We start from the raw sequence: 11981 nt of genomic DNA, 5'->3' as shown, positions 1-11981 counted from the left end.
CTTGATAAGGGGTTCATACGTCCCAGTGTGTCACCATGGGGAGCTCCAGTGCTGTTTGTGAAAAAGAAGGATGGAACTTTGAGGCTTTGCATTGATTACCGGCAGTTGAATAAAGTGACTGTGAAGAATAAATATACGTTGCCTAGAATTGATGATCTGTTTGATCAGTTGAAGGGAGCAGGAGTATTTTCTAAGATTGATCTCAGATCAGGGTATCATCAGTTGAGAGTGAAGGATGTAGATGTGCCCAAGACTGCATTCAGGACCCGGTATGGGCATTATGAGTTTCTGGTGATGCCCTTTGGCCTAACAAATGCACCAGCGGCATTTATGGACCTTATGAACCGTATCTTCCATCCATACCTGGATCGGTTCGTAGTGGTCTTTATTGATGATATTCTGGTGTACTCCAAGACCAAGGAAGAACATGATGAACATTTGAGGATTGTTCTGCAAACCCTGCGGGAAAAGAAGCTGTATGCTAAGTTGTCCAAGTGTGACTTTTGGCTGAATGAGATTGCATTCCTTGGACACATAGTGTCAGCTGATGGGATTAGGGTGGATCCCAAGAAGATAGAAGCAGTGATGGAATGGAAGCCTCCCAGAAACACAACTGAGGTCAGAAGCTTCTTGGGGCTAGCTGGGTATTACAGGAGATTTGTGAAGGGATTTTCCTTAATAGCTGCTCCAATGACCAAGTTGTTACACAAGAATGTCAGGTTTGACTGGAATGACAAGTGTCAGACCAGTTTTGAGAAGTTGAAGGCTATGTTGACAGAGGCACCAGTGTTAACACAGCCAGTGTCAGGAAAAGACTTTGTGGTCTACAGTGATGCCTCACATAATGGGTTGGGGTGTGTATTGATGCAAGAGGGGAAGGTGGTCGCCTATGCTTCCAGGCAGTTAAGGCCACATGAACAGAATTACCCTACCCATGATCTAGAGCTTGCAGCAATTATCTTCGCATTGAAGATATGGAGGCATTACTTGTATGGTGAAAAGTGCTACATTTACACAGACCACAAAAGCCTGAAATATTTGCCAACCCAGAAGGAGCTCAACCTTAGACAGAGGCGATGGATTGAGTTCCTGAAGGATTATGACTGTGTAATCGACTACCATCCTGGGAAGGCAAATGTAGTTGCTGATGCTTTGAGCAGAAAATCCATCACAGCTTTGAGATCATTGAATGCTCGTCTATCTTTGGTTTGAGATGGAGCTATTTTGGCTGAGTTGCAAGTGAGGCCAAACCTGCTACAGCAGATACTAGATGGGCAAAAGGCAGATGAGAAGTTAATGGCCATTATGAGCAAAATCTCAGAGGGAAAAGCAATTGACTTTGAGGTGAAAGCAAATGGGTGTCTGTATTACAAAGGAAGACTGTGTGTACTAGATAATGGGGAATTGAAAGCTAGTATTCTAAAAGAGGCACACACTAGTGTATATGCTATGCACCCAGGAAGTGCAAAGATGTATCATGACCTGAAGCTTCAGTATTGGTTGCCTGGTATGAAGAAGGACATAGCTGACTATGTAACTAAATGCTTGACATGTCAGCAAGTCAAGGCAGAACATCAAGTTCCATCGGGTTTGCTACAGCCTATACGCATACCTGAATGGAAATGGGATCGGGTCACCATGGATTTTGTAAGTGGTCTACCTCTCACCCGGAAGAAACATGATGCAGCATGGGTGATAGTTGATAGATTGACAAAGTCAGCACACTTTCTGCCAGTTAGGACTGACTACTCACTAGAGAGGTTAGCAGAATTGTATATCAGTGAGATAGTTAGACTACATGGAATTCCACTTTCCATCATATCTGATCGAGACCCAAGGTTTACATCGAGATTCTGGAAGAAGTTGCATGAATCCTTGGGTACACAACTCCATTTCAGCACAGCTTTCCATCCTCAGACGGATGGGCAATCCGAAAGAGTAATCCAGGTAAACAATTGAACCAATTGAATTAGTACAAATATTGAACTAAAAATGATAACAATAACATGAAATATATGTCAGGTCCTTGAGGATATGCTGAGGAGTTGTGCCATTGAGTTTAAGGGAAGTTGGGATAGATACCTCCCACTGGCAGAATTTGCATACAACAATAGCTACCAAGCTAGTATCCAAATGGCCCCGTATGAAGCATTGTATGGGAGAAAATGTAGAACTCCAGTGTGCTGGACTGAATTGGGCGAAGACAAACTGGTACGGCCAGACCTGGTGAAACAGGCAGAGGAGAAGGTAAAATCAATCAAAGCCAACTTAAAGGTTGCCTCAGACAGACAGAAGTCTTATGCCGACCTGAAGAGAAAAGAAATAGAATATGGGGTTGGCGACAAAGTGTTCCTCAAGGTGTCACCATGGAAGAAAGTATTGAGGTTTGGAAGGAAAGGTAAGTTAAGCCCTAGGTTCATTGGCCCATATGAAGTCATTGAACGTGTGGGTCCAGTAGCCTATAGGCTAGCTTTACCACCAGAGCTGGACAAGATCCACAATGTGTTCCACGTGTCTATGCTCAGAAGATACCGCTCAGATCCTTCGCATGTCATCTCCAGAGAAGAAATTGAAATACAACCGGATTTGACATATGAAGAAGAACCTCTACAGATCCTAGCTCGGGAAGTAAAAGAATTGAGGAACTAGCATATTCCATTGGTGAAAGTGCTTTGGAGGCACCACAACAACGAGGAGGCAACTTGGGAAAGTGAAGAGACGATGAGACAACAGTTCCCTCAACTATTTGCATCAGGTAAATTTCGAGGACGAAATTTAAATTAGAGGGGAAGAGTTGTAACACCCTCCCGGTAACTACTCCGTACATCCTACTGTTCCGGTGACCGGTGTCAGTCCGAACAGCTAGAATGTCCGGAAAAATATTTAAATTAAAGTCTGGAACCATAATTAACTCAAATATTAATAAGAAAAATTTAGTAAAAATTTTAGAAATAAAATACAACCAAGTTAAACGAGCCGGTGCCCTAGCGAAGGGTAACCAGAGGGAAGTTACGGTTCTCGCAACGAGGAGCCCTAGACCAGGGGGAAAATTTATAAAATAATTTTTGGGACTCCAGAGAAGGGTCATTTAGGTTCCTATGGCATTAGAATGCCAAGAAAATACCTAGAAAAATTTTTCAATCGGTACAGCCAATTTTGACCCGTTAAGCCAAACGGAGGGCATTTTGGTCATTTTGCCTTCAGAGGTGATTTTTGGCCGACTTGCCCAGTTGAGTAAATAATTAATATGACATAAAATATGAAGAAATATTACTAGAAATTAAATTGAAAATGAGTAGTGGAGGAAAGAAAAGAAATTGAGGAAAAAAGCTATTTATGACATCATGGTGATGTCATTTATAATTACCAACCAATCACAATTTAGCCATCCTTTGACTAACTAAATAAAAGACTAAATGAAGACTAAATTTACCAAAATTTGCAGCAGCCATCCTTCTCTCCTTAGTGCAGCCGAAACCTCTCCCATACACCCTCCATTGATGAACAATCCAAACCTTCAATCTTCTCTTCATTTTACCCTAAAACCCTAGAGACCTTTCACTAAACTTTGCCCTAGCACCTTGCTAAACCTTTTGGCAGCCAATAAGAGGAAAGAAAGTGAAGTTTAGGGCTTTGGAAATTCTGCCCAAGCAAGGTTAGTGCTACACTTTTATTCTCACTCTTGTAATCTTAGTTAGAACATCATTTTGAGCTAAGAGATTTTAAGAAATTGAAGTAAATTACATGTGTTAAGGGTACCTTCAATTTTCGGCAGCCCTATGGAAGATTGAGTTTGATTGTTTAATAAACTTAGAGTGGCTGGAAATGAGGGTTAAGGTTAATATGCATGGATATTGAACTAAGTATGTTAATTAAGGTTTATGAGTAAATTGATTTGGACATTAGGGTTTGGAAAGGTGAAAATGTGACTTGGCTTAGAAAATTGTTAGAGAACTTGTTAATGGTCAATTAGTGACTATTTTAGGTAATTTGACCAACAAATGGACTGAAAAATAGGATTCCAAAATGAGATTGCAGGCTGCCCTAGGACAGCAGCATAGGGACTGAAAATTCAGTCCCTTTGCACTGCCATAACTTGGGCTGTGTTAGTCCAATTGGTGTTTGGCCAATTGGACATGAAACTAGGCTTATAATGGCACATTTTTTCTGAAGAAACCATGCCCAAAAGACCAAAGCAAGAGGACCAAAACTTGGCCCCAATCCGGATACCACTGGTGGTTCTGAGAATTGACCAAATGAGCGATGAATGTTCATTTGGCCATAACTCACTGTAGATATGGTCAATTGACCTGAATTTTTACAGCAACAAGTTAAGACATAGACAAACAACTTTCATGAAGGAACCTACCCCAAATTATGGCCAGAACCTAACCCAAATGGTAGTGGAAGTTACTGTTCACATTCTTGTAGATATGGTATTTTCTGCAGAATGGGAATCCGGCCAGCTGTGGTTTTTGGACCATATCTGGAGTTACAAAACTCCAAATGGAGTGATTCAAAAAAGGAAATTCAACTAGACAAAATAAGGAACAACTTTCAAGTTTTACATTTCTTCAAATTCCCACAGTAACAGTGTCCAATGGAACAGTGAACTTGACTTACCAAAACTGAAAATTCTGTTTGTGTTGGGTTACACTTTGAAATGGTATTAACACTTAATGCCAACAAGTTTTAAACACCAAATGTGGTATGTTGGGAGTGCCAAAGTCAATGAACATATTTTCTATCCAAAAGTCAACATTTTTGTTGACCAATGAGGTGAATAGTGACACCAAAACATGAAATTCACAAATTGAAGAATTTAAAAGTTTCAAATGCCCTAGTATACCTAACAAGATTGGTTTGGATAGTTTGGCATGCCAATAGGGTTCAGTTAGCAGTATTGCACATGGTGATATGCCATTCTGTGATTTCATGGCTTTTAGCCATTCTGACTTTGTATTGAGCTTTGGCCTTGTGCCTGATATATTCTGACTTGTTAGTACATTGCCTGCTGGGAGATGCATATGTGACCGATGGTGTGATGGCCCGGGGTACTTGATACCCAGTGCCAGTTTACCCGTTATCCAGTCCAGTCGTCTAGTGTAGGTTACTTGGGGCAACCAAATGAATAAAAGTGAACAAAGTTAATGAAATAATGAATATACCAACACCATACAAAGAAAGCATACACATTCTATACACATTTATTTTCTTGCTATTTTCCTTTATTATATTATTGCACCACTAAGCATTATTGCTTAGCGCGTTGCTTTTGCCACGCGTAGGTACTGGAGATACCGATCATGAGCCCAGTAGACCACAGACTGGGTGAGTCCATCCGGCGATTACGCTCGATTATCGTGTCACCTCAACGTCTGTTGTGCATTGGTAGGACATTAGGTGTCATTTTGACATTTTGTAACTTAATTTTGTTTTCTCATATGTATTTGAACTTATGTAATATATCTTGATGTTCATGTAAATAATGAAAGTGATGACTATGAATGCAAAATTTGAGCATTTATTTATTGCTTGTATATGAGAAATGGATGTTTGAGAAATGACAAGGTTATTGAGAACTGAAATTGAGAAATATTGATGAGATTTTGGATATTGGAGTTGAGATGATGGAATACAAATATTGGAAGTGTTTTTAACAGGTTTCGAAGAACTGCTTTCTCCATTTTTAGCCGGTACTCCGCCGAATTTTCTTTAAAATCTTCGGAACCTCAAATAAATAATACTTTTGATAAATGGCTAAAATAAATTATATTTCATAAATTATATTCACAAGTATGGTATAAATTAATTAAGGTATATTAGAATGTGCCGGTACACCGTGTGGCATAGCTTGCTCAGCTACACTGTAGACGGGTAAGGGGTGTCACAAATATAATCGGCAAAACGATTTTAGGTGAGAAGACTTCTAATTTCCCTCTTATCATTGGTGACTGCCCTTCGAAGTTCACTTGGCTCCTCACCACATCGGGTGTCCCGACAGCGGCTCGGTTCCGAGCGATAACATTGACGATGACCTCTCCTATCACCATGAGAGTCATAGTCACCCCATCTGAGCTGTACATCTATTCGATGTTGATGGCTGGTTTCCTGATCAAACACATCTTTTGATTCAACCACGATACTAGGCTTTGACATAGGCCTTTATTAGGTAGGATGTACTGTCGATCTCTAGAGATCGCCCAAATGATGTAATCTGACCTTTGATGTAATCCGATCTCTTGAGATTGCCCAAATGATGTAATCTGACCTTTAATGTAATCCGATCTCTTGAGATCGCCCAAATGATGTAATATGACCTTTAATGTAATCCGATCTCTTGAGATCGCCCAAATGATGTAATCTGACCTTTTGGAAATGAAATCTTATTTTTTCAATTATCATTTTATTATTATTGCATTGGTTATTTTTCGATCTCTAATGTGTTTATCTGATCCGATTCCTAACTGAACAGCCCTTAGCCGATCTGTAATTCTAAACATCTGCCTTAATTCGCTGATCTTTAACTAGCCGATCTTCCCTTATTTAATTATGAAGTTTCTGAAATATTCATGCGACGTGTCAGAAAAGCTGGCGAATCACGCTAACTGATGCGCTGCTTGGGACACCGTGAGTATTAAATGCTCAGACGGGTATAAATAGGGGATGGGTCAGCCAGTTGCTTCCTTTTGTCATTTTCAGCATCTCGCGAGCGATTCCAAAATTCTCTCGTTTTTTAAGTTCCTTCGACACCGATCACACTCTGATAAGGGTTTTGATCTTTCTTTTAGTTAAATTTTCTCTTTTCTTTGAAAATGAGGGACGCTGAGGGTTAGAGAGCGGTGAGCCCCCCTTCCATTCATGTCTCGTGGTCGTCAAGTGAAGTTGAAGTGGTCGGACCAAGCGGGCGATCTGAACCTCCTACAACCTCCATTTCAGCCCGTGGTCAAGCGGCACCCTCAAGACGAACGCATTCTTCAGGGAGAGAAAACCTTCCCATGGATGAGCTGCCGTCAATCCTTCAAGAAACTGATATGCAATCGTTTAGCCAAGAATATAACCTTCAGACTGATTCATATGAACTTATCAGGTGTCATGGCGATCTCTGAGCCGATCACTTCTTCGAAGAAAATGATATTATCATGGTATACGAAGAGCAATTAAAAGCCATGCTGCGGTTTCCTCTTGATGACTTCTTCAAGGAAGTTCTGAAATTCCATCAAGTATGCATAGCCCAAGTACATCCGAACTCATGGCGGATCCTGGTAGCCTTCAGAGGCCTCTATCGAGCTAAGGGACTCAGTCCTACAGCGAAGGTGTTCACTGAGCTACATAGGCTAACTCGTTGAAAGGACGATGAGTACTGGTTCTTTCAGGTGAAATCGCATTGTGGGCTCTTTACCGACCTACCCTCCTCCTGAAGAATTGGAAGAATCACTTCTTTATTCTAAGGAGTAAGATTCCGAATGGTTTTGAGGGTTTCCCGGGTAGCTGGATGCATCTGGGCCCATCACTTCCAAAGCACATTGCCCTGAGTAGGGAAGAGGGTGTAATGGTGATGCAGTTAAAGGATCAGGCGGCCAATCAAAAGTTCTCCTGTCTAGATGCGGTGACGGCCAAACTGCATCATTAGATGATGCGGCTGGTTACCAGGGAAGAACGCGAGCTTCAGCTCTTTGACCTCGGCTTTGATACTTTCTATATCTCTGATCTCTGGGCCTTAGCAAACTCACTGACTTTTTCTTTGTGCAAGTATGGCGAGCAGCGAGGCTTCCAAGGAGAGCCGAAAGTGGAAGAGAGAGGTCTCTAGGAAAGTGCGGGAGATGAAACGCGCCGAGGCTTTACAAACGCCAAGGCATGATTTAGGAGAGATGCAGGGAGGCTCGTCCCGACCCTCGGGACCGCTGATCCCTAAAATAGAAGTGGTTCGGTCTCCTCCTCGACATGAAGAGCCTCTACCACCTCCACTAGTTGCTTCGAGTGCGAAAGGGGGTCCTTCTCAACCCACTTTGAGGGCCCTTTCCCGCGGCGCTCAGGTCTTGATCCACTCCCTGGAGAAGAACCGATCTGTACTGGAGAACTCAGGCTTAGCAAAGGTTCTGGGAGCTTCTATATGCCTCCAGGAGGATCGAAACAGGCTGACCCAAGGCAGTATTAACGATATCCTGACCCAGACTATGAGCCTGAGTGTGGAGAGTTTGGTGAACTAACACATCGTCCGAGAAAAGGCTCATCATTTGAGGCAGGAGATCCAAAAGGCGGGCCAGGAGGCAGCTTCTGCCCGAGCCCAACTTTCATCCGCTCGGGAATATATAGCTGAAATTGAGGGACGGATGAAATTCTACGAGGATAAACTGGCCGAGCAGGCTCACGTTCTTGAAGAAGCTCGGGCTCTCCGAGCTGCTGATGTCACTCGCCTCACCGAAGAACTTATAGCAAAAGAAGAAGAGGCAGTGACAAGGGAGGCCGATGCTTATGTAAACGCCCATGGGGATCTTTTGGCCGAGCTCAAGAAGCGTTATCCTGAAGAGGATTTTTCCTGGATGGTGGACTTGGCTCCCCAAGACGAAGAGGAGAGTGAAGAGGAGACCGAGGGAGATAGAGAGGGTGAGCAAAATGTAGAACAGGCTGGGGGTGATCCTCCAGCCGAGTGACTTGTACATATTTTTTACTTTGAAATGAAATGAAGTTCTTTCTTTTGTTCATTGACTGGATGAGATCGGAGAGTATCTAAATTGTACAAGCGCCTGACTTTCTGAACCAATTGGAACATCAAACTTAAAAGTGATTATTAATGTAAGTATAAAAGGTCGGAAAAACATTGTAAGCATGAGATCGGCTGAGAACCAACACCGAACGGGACTTAAGATGATTAAAATTGAAAACCTGATTTGAACACTTAAGATCGAAAGCAACATTAAGCTGGATTAAAACCTGAACTTTATTAAACAATTATTCACAATATTTATAAAAGGGAGATCGAAAATAAGACTGGATGGCACGAAGACCTAATGTTGGTTTGATTTCGTTTGACGAGAGGTTGGAAATGTGATTGACTGGCCAGGAGACTTGATAATTGGTTTGAGAGATCGGTAAGGATTTGAACAATATGGAGACTTGATATTGGTTCGATTTCTTTGAAGAGAGATTGGAAATGTGATTGACTGGCAAGGAGACTGGGTGTTGATTTGATCCCTATGAAGAGAGATCGGAAATGAATTGAACGTCATGGAGACTTGGTGCTGGGGATCGATTTCAAAGTCTATTGATTTCGGGGATCGGCCAAAATATGGTGTCAACACCGGGCAATAAAGGAAAAGAGGTAGCTTTGATTGCATCTTCTTCTACCGGAAAGTCCAACAAGAAGAAGGGCAATAAGAAAAAGAAACCTCAGATTCCTGTTCCTTCTAAGAAGATAGCCAAACAGAAAAACAAAGATCAAAGTTGACAAAGGTAAAGGAAAGCGTTTCCACTACCAGCAGGAAAGTGTTTCCACTGCCAGCAGGAAAGTGTTTCCACTGTCCAGAGTATAGCAATCTAAAAGAATGTAATGCCATTATGGAAATCAACTCAAGTTCAAAGTATATTTGGCACTTAAGATTAGGTCATGTTGCAGAAGATAGGATTGCAAAATTGGAGAAAATGGGGATTTTATTCTCATTGGGCTCTGAGCCTACTCCAACTTGTGAATCTTGCCTTCAGGGCAAAATGACTAGATCACCCTTTGTTGGACAAGGACTAAGAGCTGAAAATATTTTGGAACTAATACATAGTGATGTATGGGATCCATTTAAGGAAATGGTTAAAGGTGATTTTCATTATTTTATTACCTTTACTGATGATAAATCAAGGTTTAGGTATTTGTATTTGATGAAATACAAACATGAATCCTTTGAAAAGTTCAAAGAATTTAAATCTGAAGTAGAAAATCAAACAGGAAAGAGTATTAAAGCTCTTCGATCAGATCGTGGAGGAGAATATTTGAGTATTGAATTTGATGAATACTTGAGAGAGCATGGAATTGTTTCCCAGCTGACTCCTCCAGGAATACCACAGTTGAATGGTGTATTTGAAAGGAGAAATCGTACCCTATTAGATATGATACGTAGTATGATGAGCTATACTGATATGCCAATCTCCTTTTCGGGATTTGCATTAGAATCAGCTTTGTATATTCTGAATAGGTTTTCATCAAAATCAGTTTCTTCCACACCTTATGAGATATGGCATGGAAGAAAACCAAGTCTTAAGCATGTTAAGATTTGGGGTTGTCCAGCTTATATCAAAAAGCTGAACACTGATAAATTGGAAACCAGGTCAGAAAAAAGGGTCGATTTGTTGGATATCCAAAAGATAGTTTTGGATATTATTTACCTACATCACAAAAAGTTGTAGTGAGTAGAGATGCCACATTTCTTGAACAACAATGTGTTCAAGAAGGAGGCAAAGGAAGGCAAATAGAGTTGGAATTTGAGAATTCTGACCAACCAATAGGTCAGATGGATATAGATCCATCTAGTCAACCTACACCCATTGATGAAACATCTACAGCTATTCCTCATAGAACAACCAGGGTATCTCACTAACCAGTGAGATATGGTTTCCTTCATGAAGAAGAACAAGAGTTGTCTACTCATGAAGAAGTAGATCATGGAGATGATCCACTTACCTATGAAGAAGCTATATCAGATATAGACTTTTCAAAATGGATTGATGCTGTCACACCCTACTCCTCGTAAGATGTAACATGCTCCCATAGTACACCTAATGAATTACCGTACTTTACTTACCGATAACCCATTAAATATACTACAAGGGGTTTTGAAACAATTTTCGTTCATTTTTAAATTGGTGGGTAAAATTTTCTCAGATATTAAAAACCTTTATTTAAAGTCCAAACATAAATCAAATATTAAAACATCTCATTGAGGTAACCAAATTAATTTTCACATTCTTGAGGGCATTAAAAAAATTAGTAGTGCAAAACTTTATAAATACATAAAATCTCAAGATAATATTACAATAATTTATATTTCATTACAATCCAAAAATATATTACAAAAAAGTTGGTACAACTGTTCAAAGTAAATTTCATACATATAATTATAGAATTACATCAAAATCTAAAGTACAAGGGTATACCTATGATATACCTGAAGATAGTCTCACTATGCCTTTCAGAAATCTTGCTCAGCTGCTCTATGTTTTCTTTCACCTGCGACAGCATACAAAGCTATCGCTGAGTGGTGAACTCAGTGGTGCACAAACTAATAATTTAAAACTTAATACAAATTATTCTTAACAATTCATAATAAATAAAAAATTTTAAAATTTCTAAATTCTTCAAAATCCATGACATACAAAAATCATTATTTTCATTCATGCAAATTATTCATTTGAATAACATTTTGATCAATGAATAACTATTTATTTACATTTCTTTTAAATTTCGAAACAATACAAAAATATTTTGAATCACTAACAAATTATTTATTTCAATCACAATTTATCAAATTATGCATAATTTAAAGAGCGTTGCCAACAATTCACACAGTTGATCCCATGACCCAAAATTCAAATAGATGTCGTGTTGTACACCATGACATTTCACATTCTCCCAATAACCGAGGCTAAAAGGGAGAAACAAAGACTAGCTAGTATATATGAGTACTCATTCAAATTCTTCCCCAACTGGCAAGCCAGAGAGGAAGGAACTCGCCCCATCAAGTGGAGGAGATATCTCACTAGACAAGCTAATGAGAATTCACAACAAATTTTGCCATGTCAACTGTGGCTTTAACTCATATTCAAAACAATTTCTAATCACAAAGTGTTTACAAATCAACATATTTAATCATCATAAATTCATGCTCAAGGTTGGCAACACATCAAACTTAAAATTTACAATCCTCAAAACCATGCAATAAATCCTTAAATGCATAAGAAAATTCACATTTAATTTATACAAATTCATTCAGCAA

Source organism: Hevea brasiliensis, chromosome 11, assembly GCF_030052815.1.
Source record: "Hevea brasiliensis isolate MT/VB/25A 57/8 chromosome 11, ASM3005281v1, whole genome shotgun sequence".
NCBI classification, from domain to species: domain Eukaryota; kingdom Viridiplantae; phylum Streptophyta; class Magnoliopsida; order Malpighiales; family Euphorbiaceae; genus Hevea; species Hevea brasiliensis.
The sequence above is the reverse complement of the archived record's forward strand: the minus strand, read 5'-3'. Positions refer to the sequence as shown.